Source organism: Triticum urartu, chromosome 7A (assembly GCF_056163025.1).
Source record: "Triticum urartu cultivar PI428250 chromosome 7A, HENAU_Tu73, whole genome shotgun sequence".
Classification (NCBI taxonomy): Eukaryota; Viridiplantae; Streptophyta; class Magnoliopsida; order Poales; family Poaceae; genus Triticum; species Triticum urartu.
In genome coordinates, this window is record NC_141879.1 from 103,539,177 (window position 1) to 103,551,993 (window position 12,817).

Here is a 12,817-nt window from a genome sequence, read left to right on the forward strand (position 1 = left end):
GGGCAGAACAGTACCGAACCTAATCTATGCATATGGGGATTTACCGGAATTGTTGTTCGTTGCTTCCGGCCTCATTTAACCTTGACTAGATAGGTAGTTTTACTTTGCTTCACCCTCTTGCCATGTTTAACAACATTTAATATTGTTGGGTAAATAAACGAGATCAAACTAAATAACTTGTCGTGGTGTTTCGTCAATATGCAACTCTTTGCATATTGAGCTCCACTTAAGTTGTAGGATTGCTTGTGCATTTTGCCATGCCATGCCTCTTTAAACCGGACATGCATCATATTTAATTATGCATCATACCATGATTATGTGGTGGTTGTTTACTATGTTGTTTGCTTCTTTCCGGTGTACTTCTTCTCGGTAATCCGGTAACGTCGCGTTTGTGAGGATCCGTTCGACTACGTCCGTTTGTCTTCTTCATGGACTCGTTCTTCTTCCTTGCGGGATTTCAAGCAAGATGACCATACCCTCGAAATCACTTCTATCTTTGCTTGCTAGTTGCTTGCTCTTTTGCTATGCCTATGCTGCGGTACCTACCACTTGCTTATCATGCCTCCCATATTGTTGAACCAAGCCTCTAACCCACCTTGTCCTAGCAAACCGTTGTTTGGCTATGTTACCGCTTTGCTCAGCCCCTCTTATAGCATTGTTAGTTGAAGGTGAAGATTGAAGTTTGTTCCTTGTTGGAACATGGAGATGTTGTTCCTTGTTGGAACATGTTTACTTGTTGGGATATCACAATATCTTTTATTTAATTAATGCATCTATATACTTGGTAAAGGGCGGGAGGCTTGGCCTTATGCCTGGTGTTCTGTTCCACTCTTGCCGCCCTAGTTTCCGTCATATCGGTGTTATGTTCCCGGATTTTGTGTTCCTTACGCGGTTGGGTTATAATGGGAACCCCTTGACAGTTCACCTTGAATAAAACTCTTCCAGCAAGGCCCAATGTTGGTTTTACCATTAGCCACCTAGCCTTTTGTTTCCCTTCGGTAGGCCTGCCCAAGGGTCATCTTTATTTAAACCCCCGGGCCAGTGCTCCTCTGAGTGTTGGTCCAACTTGTCAGCCGCCAGTGGCCACCAGGGGCAACTCTGGGCTGGCCTACCGGAAGTTTGGACAATCTGGTGTGCCTGATAACGAGATATGTGTAGCTCCTATCAGGATTTTTCGGCACATTCGGGTGGCTTTGCTGGTCTTGTTTTACCATTGTCGAAATGTCTTGTAACCGGGATTCCGAGTCTGATCGGGTCTTCCCGCTAGAAGGAATATCCTTCGTTGACCGTGAGAGCTTGTGATGGGCTAAGTTGGGACACCCCTGCAGGGATTTGAACTTTCGAAAGTCGTGCCCGCGGTTATGGGCAGATGGGAATTTGTTAATGGCCGGTTGTAGAAAACCTAAAGATTATCTTAATTAAAATGCATCAATCGTGTGTGTAACCGTGATGGTCTCTTCTCGGCGGAGTCTGGGAAGTGAACACGGTGTTGGAGTAATGCTTGACGTAGGTTGTTCTAGGATCACTTCTTGATCATAGATTTCTTGAATGTGCTTTGCCTTCTCTTCTCGCTCTCTTTTGCGTATATGTTAGCCACCAAATATATGCTAGTCGCTTGCTGCAGCTCCACCTCATACCTTTTACCCTGCCTATAAGCTTAAATAGTCTTGATCGCCAGGGTATGAGATTGATGAGTCCCCGTGACTCACAGATACTTCCAAAACCAGTTTGCAGGTGCCGTTGAACCGTGCAGGTGACGCAACCAAGCTCAAGGAGGAGCTCGTTGAAGATATTGTCCTTTGTGTTGTTTCGTTCTAGTTGATCAGTAGTGGAGCCGAGTCGGCACGATCGGGGATCTGTGTAGCATTTGAGGTAGTCTTCTTTTATTTTGGTTCCGTAGTCGGACCTTGATTGTATCTGGATGTTGTAATGCTTTATTCATGTATTGTGTGAAGTGGCGATTGTAAGCCAACTATGTAAGTCTTTCCCTTATGCATTACATGGGTTGTGTGAAGATTACCTCACTTGCGATATTGCTTTCAATGCGGTTATGCCTCTAAGTCATGCTTCGACATGTGGGAGATATAGCCGCATTGAGGGCGTTACACATTGCGAACCAATATTTTATTATCCAAAATCTGCTTGCTCTTCTTTACCATGTTCCTCTTCCGTTCTTCTTTAATATGTACTCTCTCTGTTCCTAAATACAAGTCTTTGTATAGAGTCCACCATGGACTACATATGGAGCAAAATGAGTGAATCTACACTCTAAAATGTACCTGGATACATATGTATGTGATCCATAGTGGAAATCTCTACCAAGACTTATATTTTGGAACGGAGGAAGTATGATAGTAGTACAGTATGTTCCTTGTACTGAAGATGAGCAGGGACATTTGCAGTGTAGACGTCTATACGGTCGGTTGTGATGGACACTTTGAGCCTCTTTGATTCGTAGGATCTTGTAAACATAGGAATAGGATTTGTAGTGGCCTGCCCACTTGAATCCTATAAGAATAGCAAGGAAATGCGGGGAGCTGTGTCGCCTTTGAGAGTTACATTGATATTAACAGTACCGCACCTTCACTTGAAGAGAGCTGGTATCCGAAGCCTTTCTAGCCGTACCGGCAATACTAGCACATATATTCCAGCAAGTTCCACTTTGCTGATTTTACTCTGATGCTTAAGGTTTTCCCGTTATATCTACACTATGATCTGTGTAGCTGCTTTGTGTCGCACTAGCAGCAGTCCACTCTCGAAGCTAAACACTACAATGACTTACAAAATTCGCACCAAGGCATTGAGTGCCATTCTGGATGCAATGAAACTCATACGCTCCCCACCTATTGATTCTTGTTCAGAATATCATCCTAATGACTATTCTAACCTCGAGGAGTCAAAGGCAGATGGCCTGTCCTGTTCACCCATCAAGGTGCCTGTTCTAATTTGGCAATGTTTTATTGATTGCGGGTATCTTGCATATGTTGTCTTGCATTTCTTCTACTTTGTTGCACCGCCATCTGCTTAGTTTACTCATCATATATGTCAAGATGCCATGCCCATCCATTATCAATACATATTCCATCTGTCATCATACCATGTTTTTCCACTCAAATGGTGTTCTTGTGCATCAGACATCAAAAAGGAAGAGGGTGATTGCCGAACCTGAAGGAGCACCAGCAAAGTCCTTGAAAAACGTGGTGGTGCCGGAGAAATCAGACAGCACCCCACTTATATTGGTTGTACAACTAGTGACACAAAATGTAGGACCGACTCCAGCAGACTGTACCCATACTTCACTGGCCACACCACTAGCCCTACCACACAGGACCTGCACTCCAGCAAAAGGTATACCGACTTCATTTGCCATAGCACTAGCTGTACCACAGAAAAATCCCACTCCAGCAAAAAGTACAGCAAGTCCACCGGCCGAAGACCTATCCCAACTGCAGAGACGGCCAATTCCTGTAGATTGGAACCCCATTCCATTTATTCCCAGTTTAAAAGACAATGCTTTCAATGTTGTTAGGGACTACGTGCATATATTCCCATCATGGGAAGATTATTGTGAAGACAAACACCATTTTCACATCTTCCTGTCCAACTTACGTGTAAGTGCTATTATTCATGGCTATTATTTTCCTGTTTTCTGCTGATTGAACACATCATTGATTTACATTACATTGTTGTAACTAGGCGAGGGTCAATCTGGATAGTCATGATGAGCAAAGCTTGCTTGTGCTTTTCAAGGAAGCATTGCAGCAATATCGGTGTTACCTGAGGAAATCACACTTTGATGGCAAGTCTATAAACGAATTTCTGGTGAAGTCTCCTGTGCTAAATTTAGAAGACATTGAATGGAAAAACCTTGTTATGCACTAGTCTCGTTCCCAGGATGAGGTACTGTCTATGAAATCACATGACAATTTGAACTTCTACTTTTCCGCATGTGCCTTACGGAACTTTTTTGCAGGAAATCTGCTCGAAGAAGAATTCCAGTTTGACAAGAACGACAGGATATCGCAAATATGCTGCCCGCTGCTTTGCTCTTGTTAGTACCTGTTGTCCTGTATCACTGTACTTGCATACATACCTGGTTCATTATGTGACAGCAGTATGCATGATAGCTTGCTTATCAATTGTTTGCTCCAAATTATCTGATCTGTATGAATGGTTACATTAGTGTAGAATATATCCAATGCCAATGTTTTTTTAGCTCTGCATTGTTCTTGTAAGTACATGATGTCCTTTATCAGTGTACTTATAATGACAGGTAGTTGTTCATGTACCATCACTCTGCAGCTTATTTTCCTTTGCCCTCCATTTTGTACACATCAGATCTATATTTACTCTTACCATAAGGTTGGTACTGAAGAAGTTTAGCTGTGCATTGCTCTTGGCTGTACCTTTTGCCTGTATCGCTGCACTTACATTTATAGCTACTTGGTTATGTAGCATCACTCTTCATCTTATCTTAAATATTCTCCATTTTTTCGTATATTATCACATCTATATTTACTCTTAACAAAATGTAGAATAAAGGCAATGCTTTTGAAGAAGATTCTGTGGTAAACTTCTTGAATTGCCCCCCCCCCATCAGCATGGACAAGGCCTTTATAGAGCCTGTCTTCACCAATAATGTAAGTTTGTCCATCTCAAGCCTTCAAACTTTGTTGTATATATTTGGTTAGGCATGACTGCAACAGCTGTTTATTTTTGGTGTTTGCATCAAATTGCTTGTTTAAAGTTTATTATATGTAGTTCATAAACAAAAGTTCGTCCTTTCTCAATTTAAGTTTTCAGTTGTACAACCAACTACCTTCTTCATACCATGTAAATTAAACTATACAGAGCAAGTGATCTTCTTTTGCACTGCATGTATGCTTCTGTTCTTCATATGTAATACAGTAGTGTGGTGAACCTACCCACTACAGCACAATGTCATATTCTGCAATGTCTTAACTATGAACAATGTCATATCATTCTACTATTATTTAAACCGTCTCTTTATTTGCCAATCTGAAATGGTATAAATTGACAGCACACTAACCATTGATACTTATGAGTTCTTGATCTGTAATCCAGTGGTGTCGTGAAGCTGTCAACTCCTTCACAATGTCATTTCCAGCCATGTCTTGACCTGAACAATACCATATTGTGTTAATGCAAATTTAAGCGGTGTCACTTTATTCGTCAGTAAGAAATGTGATGAATTGTCAGCACTGATACTTTTATGTGCAAAACCTGTCATCTGTCTGCTTGTTTATCTTTCAGAGTGAGGAAGATATAAGTGTTGAACAAGCGCAGTCTCAACATCTTGCTCAGCTGCTTGCGCTGCAGCTCCCCAGCAGGGCTAACCTTTCTTGAACTCTATTGAAGTGCGGTTGGTTTTGTATATTATTTTGTCAGCGTGTTTATTTGCACTGGTGGCGATCTTTGATGCCCAATGTATGTAATCTGTTGTCTGCTTGTGCTTTATTATCATAGTGGCGAACTTTGATGCCCAGTGGATGTAATATGCCATAATTTCTTTATTGCATAATATAGGTTTTTTCTTATTCATGATGCTGCAGTTATTTTACTATATATATATTCTGTCTTCGCAGTAAACCGGCCAAACCGTAAAATTACGGTACATAATCGGGCCGTCATGCAATCATGATGTAGGTTGGGCCTGAAACATGCCGATCAGCTCACGGGCCGGCAGCAGCCCGAAATGAACCCCGGCCCATGATTGTGCGAATCAAATCACGGGCTTTTAACAAGCCGAAAAATTGTCTTGGTCCTTGTTTGGCCCAATCAAATATCGGCTGCGAGCAGGCCGGATGCAAACCGGGCCGTAGTTAGGCCCAACTATATGACGGGCTTCTAACAGGCTGAAATTAATATAGGGCCGAAATGTTAAACGGGCCCTTAACAGGCCAAAACTAATATCAGGCCGAATTACTAAGTGGGCCTTTAGCAAGTGGGCCCAAAAGCATAGTGTCCAGTTGACGGGCCGAATCTGATATGGGCCATAATTAGGCCCAAAACCTCTTAAAGGGCCGGACCTGATCTGGGCTGTAATTTGGCCCAGAACGTGGTAGGCTTTTAACGGGCCGGATCTCATATGGGCCACTATTAGGCCCGGAGCGTGGCAGGCCATTAATAGACCGGATCAAATATGGGCCGGCATTTGGCCCAAAACATGGCAGCCAGTTAACGGGCCGGCCTACTAGGGTCCTCAAAATCTTGTGGGCCTACAGCTAGGCTGGCCCATTAATGTTGGTGAAATCTCATGGGCCTTTAGCTGGGCCGGCCCATTATGATCCGCAAGAATTTTGTAGGCCTTTATGTGGGCCAGCCTATTATGGCACACGAAAATCTTGTGGGCCTTTACCTGGGCCGGCCCATTATGGCCCGCGAAATCTTGTGGGCCTTTAGCTGGGCCAGCCAATTATGGTCCGCAAAATCTCGTGGGCCTTTAGCTGGGCCGGCCCATTATGGTCCGCAAAATCTTATGGGCCTTTAGTTGGGCCGGCCCATTTAAACTTGTTGGCCCGTGCCACGCGTCGATGTATCATAGGCGCATTCTGTCCAGTGAGTGGATGACATCTGTCCCGACGATGAGCCGACACGTGTTTCCTCTAGCCAATGATGATTTTACACATGGAAAATCCCCATTCGTCGGGGCTTTTAATGGGTTATCGGATCCAAAACCCGACCCGATAGCTTAACGGCATTCCGTTACGGTGGATGCCACGTGTCGGTCACCCTTGATGAAAGCACTTCTGTGACGCGCGATTTATCATCATGGAAGTGGACACTTCCGTGATGATAATTTTGGTAATGTCATGGAACACTTCTACGACAGCACAGGTATGACTATCTTGATTCTGTCATAAATTTGTCATGGATGTACATGCATGACAAAAAAAGCGACCTACTGTGACAAACACGTATCATCACGGAAGTGTATTTTTTGTAGTGGTAGTAAAATTTCTATGCTTGTAGATCATGAAAAGAATGCTTTAGGTGCTGGTTATATTGTTGAATTCATTCATGATGCTACTGAAAATTATTTTGAGGGAGGAACATATGCTTGTAGGAATTGCAATAATATCAAGTTTCCTCTCTATGTGCTTAAAGTTTTAAAGTTATGCTTGTTCTGCCTTCCTATGCTAGTTGATTATTGTTCCCATAAGTTGTTTGCTCACAAAATCCCTATGCATAGGAAGTGGGTTAGACTTAAATTTATTAGAAATATTCTTCATGATGCTCTGTTTATGTTTCAATTCTTATCTTTTATGTGAGCATCATCGAAATCATCATGCCTAGCTAGGGGCGTTAAACGATAGCGCTTGTTGGGAGGCAACCCAACTTTGTTTATGTTCCTTGCATTTTGTTCCTGTTTAGTAATAAATAATTCATCTAGACTCTGTTATGATTGAGTTTTTATGTTTTAATTAGTGTTTGTGCCAAGTAGAACCGTTGGGAAGACTTGGGGAAAGTCTTGTTGATCATGCTATAAAAAACAGAAACTTTAGCACTCACGAGAATTCCTGACATTTTTATTTGGAGAATGATATTTAGTTAATTCTTTTTGAAGATGATTAATAGATAACTTCCTCAGGTACAGAAATTTATTTGAGAATTTTATGAGTTCCAGAAGTATACGTTTGATCCAGATTACTACAGACTGTTCTGTTTTTGACAGATTCTGTTTTCTTTGTGTTGTTTGCTTATTTTGATGAATCTATGAGTAGTATCGGAGGGTATGAACCATAGATAAGTTGGAATACGGTATATATAACACAAATATAAATAAATAATGAGTTCATTACAGTACCTTGATGTGGTGTTTTGTTTTCTTTCGCTAACGGAGCTTACGAGTTTTCTGTTAAGTTTTGTGTTGTGAAGTTTTCAAGTTTTGGGTAAAGATTCGATGGATTATGGAATAAGGAGTGGAAAGAGCCTAAGCTTGGGGATGCCCAAAGAACCCCGAGTAAATATTCAAGGACAACCAAAATCCTAAGCTTGGGGAAGCCCCGGAAGGCATCCCCTCTTTCGTCTACTTCCATCGGTAACTTTACTTGGAGCTATATTTTTATTCACCACATGATATGTGTTTTGCTTGGAGTGTCATTTTATTTTGCTTTGCTTGCTGTTTGAATAAATTATCAAGATCTGAAATTATTAAATTAGAGAGAATCTTCACATAGTTGCATAATTATTCGACTACTCATTGATCTTCACTTATATCTTTCAGAGTAGTTTGTCATTTGCTCTAGTGCTTCACTTATATCTTTTATAGCATGGTGCTAGTTTTATTTCGAAGAAATATATGAACTCTCATGCTTCACTTAGATTATTTTGAGAGTCTTAAATAGCATGGTAATTTTCTTAAAATCCAAATATGCTAGGTATTCAAGATTAGTAAAATTTTCTTATGAGTGTTTTGAATACTAAAAGAAGTTTGATGCTTGATGGTTGTTTTGAGATATGGAGGTAATAATATCAAAGTAGTGCTAGTTGAGTAGTTGTGAAATTGAGAAATGCTTGTGTTGAAGTTTGCAAGTCCTGTAGCATGCACGTATGGTAAACGTTATGTAACAAATTTGAAACATGATGTGTTATTTGATTGTCCTCCTTATGAGTGGCGGTCAGGGACGAGCGATGGTCTTTTCCTACCAATCTATCCCCCTAGGAGCATGCGCGTAGTGCCGAGGTTTTTGATGACTTGTAGATTTTTGCAATAAGTATGTGAGTTCTTTATGACTAATGTTGAGTCCATGGATTATACGCACTCTCACCCTTCCATCCTTGCTAGCCTCTTCGGTACCGTGCATTGCCCTTTCTCACATTGAGAGTTGGTGCAAACTTCGCCGGTGCATCCAAACCCCGTGATATGATACGCTCTATCACACATAAACCTCCTTATATCTTCCTGAAAACAGCCACCATATCTACCTATTATGGCATTTCCTTAGCCATTCCGAGATATATTGCCATGCAACTTTCCACCGTTCCGTTTATTATGACACACATAATCATTGTCATATTTCTTAGCATGATCATGTAGTTGACATGATATTTGTGGCAAATCCACCGTTCATAATTCTTTCATACATGTCACTCATGCATCATTGCACATCCCGGTACACCGCCGGAGGCATTCATATAGAGTCATATCTTGTTCTAAGTATCGAGTTGTAATTCTTGAGTTGTAAGTAAATAGAAGTGTGATGATCATCATTTTCTAGAGCATTGTCCCAAGTGAGGAATAACAAAATGAGAGAAAAAGAGAGAAGGGACAATGCTACTATCCTTTGCCACACTTGTGCTTCAAAGTAGCACCATAATCTTCATGATAGAGAGTCTCTTGTTTTGTCACTTTCATATACTAGTGGGAATTTTTCATTATAGAAATTGTCTTGTATATTCCAACAATGGGCCTCCTCAAGTGCCCTAGGTCTTCGTGAGCAAGCAAGTTGGATGCACACCCACTTAGTTTCTTTTGTTGAGCTTTCATACATTTATAGATCTAGTGCATCTGTTGCATGGCAATCCCTACTCCTTGCATTGACATCAATTGATGGGCATCTCCATAGACCATTGATTAGCCTCGTTGATGTGAGACTTTCTCCTTTTTGTCTTCTCCACATAACCCCCATCATCATATTCTATTCCACCCATAGTGCTATATCCATGGCTCACGCTCATGTATTGCGTGAAAGTTTATAGGTTTGAGATTACTAAAGTATGAAACAATTGCTTGGCTTGTCAACGGGGTTGTGCATGATGAGAGCATTCTTGTGTGACGAAAATGGAGCATGACTAAACTATATGATTTTGTACGAATGAACTTTCTTTGGCCATGTTATTTTGAGAAGACATAATTGCTTAGTTATATGCCTAAAGTATTATTATTTTTATGTCAATATGAACTTTTGTCTTGAATCTTTCGGATCTGAATATTCATGCCACAATTAAGAAGAATTACATTGAAATTATGCCAAGTAGCATTCCGCATCAAAATTCTGTTTTTATCATTTACCTACTCGAGGACGAGCAGGAATTAAGCTTGGGGATGCTTGATATGTCTCCAACGTATCTATAATTTTTGATTGCTCCATGCTATATTATCTACTGTTTTGGATGTTTATGGGCTTTATTATACACTTTTATATCATTTTTGGGACTAACCTATTAACCCAGAGCCCAGTGCCAATTTCTGTTTTTACCTTGTTTTAGAATATCGCAGAAAAAGAAAACCAAACGGAGTCCAATTGACCTGAAACTTCACAGAACTTATTTTTGGATCAGAAGAAGCCCAGAAGACTTGGAGTGCACGTCAGGGGATCTACGAGGAAGCCACGAGGCAGGGGGCACGCCCACCCCCCTGGTCACGCCCTCCACCCTCGTGGGCCCCTCGTGGCCCCCCTGACGTACTTCTTCCGCCTATATATCTCCATATACCCTAAAACAATCGGGGAGCACAATAGATCGAGAGTTCCGCCGCCAGAAGCCTCCGTAGCCACCGAAAACCAATCTAGACCCGTTCCAGCACCCTGCCGGAGGGGGAATCCCTCTCCGGTGGCCATCTTCATCATCCCAGTGCTCTCCATGATGAGGAGGGAGTAGTTCTCCCTCGGGGCTGAGGGTATGTACCAGTAGCTATGTGTTTGATCTCTCTCTCTCTCTCGTGTTCTTGAGGTGATACGATCTTGATGTATCACGAGCTTTGCTATTATATTTGGATCCTATGATGTTTCTTCCCCCCTCTACTCTCTTATAATGGATTGAGTTTCCCCTTTGAAGTTATCTTACGGATTGAGTCTTTAAACATTTGAGAACACTTGATGTATGTCTTGCCGTGCGTATCTGTGGTGACAATGGGATACCACATGATTCACTTGATGTATGTTTTGGTGATCAACTTGCGCGTTCCGCCCATGAACCTATGCATAGGGGTTGTCACACGTTTTCGTCGTGATTCTCTGGTAGAAGTTTGGGGCACTCTTTGAGGTCCTTTGTGTTGGTTGAATAGATGAATATGAGATTGTGTGATGCATATCGTATAATCATACCCACGGATACTTGAGGTGACATTGGAGTATCTAGGTGACATTAGGGTTTTGGTTGATTTGTGTCTTAAGGTGTTATTCTAGTACGAACTCTAGGGCTGTTTGTGACACTTATAGGAATAGCCCAACGGATTGATTGGAAAGAATAACTTTGAGGTGGTTTCGTACCCTACCATAATCTCTTCGTTTGTTCTCCGCTATTAGTGACTTTGGAGTGACTCTTTGTTGCATGTGGAGGGATAGTTATATGATCCAATTATGTTATTATTGTTGAGAGGACTTGCACCAGTGAAATTATGAACCCTAGGCCTTGTTTCAACGCATTGCAATACCGTTTACGCTCACTTTTATCATTAGTTACCTTGCTGTTTTTATAATTTCAGGTTACAAATACCTTTATCTACTATCCATATTGCACTTGTATCACCATCTCTTCGCCGAACTAGTGCACCTATACAATTTACCATTGTATTGGGTGTGTTGGGGACACAAGAGACTCTTTGTTATTTGGTTGCAGGGTTGCTTGAGAGAGACCATCTTCATCCTACACCTCCTACGGATTGATAAACCTTAGGTCATCCACTTGAGGGAAATTTGCTACTGTCCTACAAACCTCTGCACTTGGAGGCCCAACAACGTCTACAAGAAGAAGGTTGTGTAGTAGACATCATTCTTCAATCACTGCCACTAAGCTACAAGAGCTTCGTGTTGAACTATAATATGCAAGGGATGGATAAGACGATTCCTAAGCTCTTCGCAATGCTAAAGGCTGCCGAGGTAGAAATCAAGAAGGAGCATCAAGTGTTGATGGTCAACAAAACCACCAGTTTAAAGAAGAAGGGTAAAGGGAAGAAGGGGAACTTCAAAAAGAACCGCAAGCCAGTTGCTGCTTAAGTGAAGAAACCCAAGTCTGGACCTAAGCCTGAGACTGAGTGCTTCTACTGCAAAGGGACTGGTCACTGCAAGCAGAACTGCCCCAAGTATTTGGCGGAGAAGAAGGATGGCAAACTGAAAGGTATATTTGATATACATGTTATTGATGTGTACCTTACTAATGCTCGTAGTAGCGCCTGGGTATTTGATACTGGTTCTGTTGCTAATATTTGAGCCTCGAAACAGGGGCTACGGATTAAGCGAAGATTGGCTAAGGACGAGGTGACGATGCACGTGGGAAATGGTTCCAAAGTCGATGTGATTGCCATCGGCACGCTACCTCTACATCTACCTTCGGGATTAGTTTTAGACCTAAATAATTGTTATTTGGTGCCAGCGTTGAGCATGAACATTATATCTGGATCTTGTTTGATGCGAGACGGTTATTCATTTAAATCAGAGAATAATGGTTGTTCTATTTATATGAGTAATATCTTTTATGGTCATGCACCCTTGATGAGTGGTCTATTTTTACTAAATCTTGATAGTAGTGATACACATGTTCATAGTATTGAAGCCAAAAGATGCAGAGTTGATAATGATAGTGCAACTTATTTGTGGCACTGCCGTTTGGGTCATATTGGTGTAAAGCGCATGAAGAAACTCCATTCTGATGGACTTCTGGAATCACTTGATTATGAATCACTTGGTACTTGTGAACCATGCCTCATGGGCAAGATGACTAAAACTCCGTTCTCCGGAACAATGGAGCGAGCAACAGAGTATTGGAAATCATACATACTGATGTATGTGGTCCAATGAACATTGAGGCTCACGGTGGATATCGTTATTTTCTCACCTTCACAGATGATTTGAGA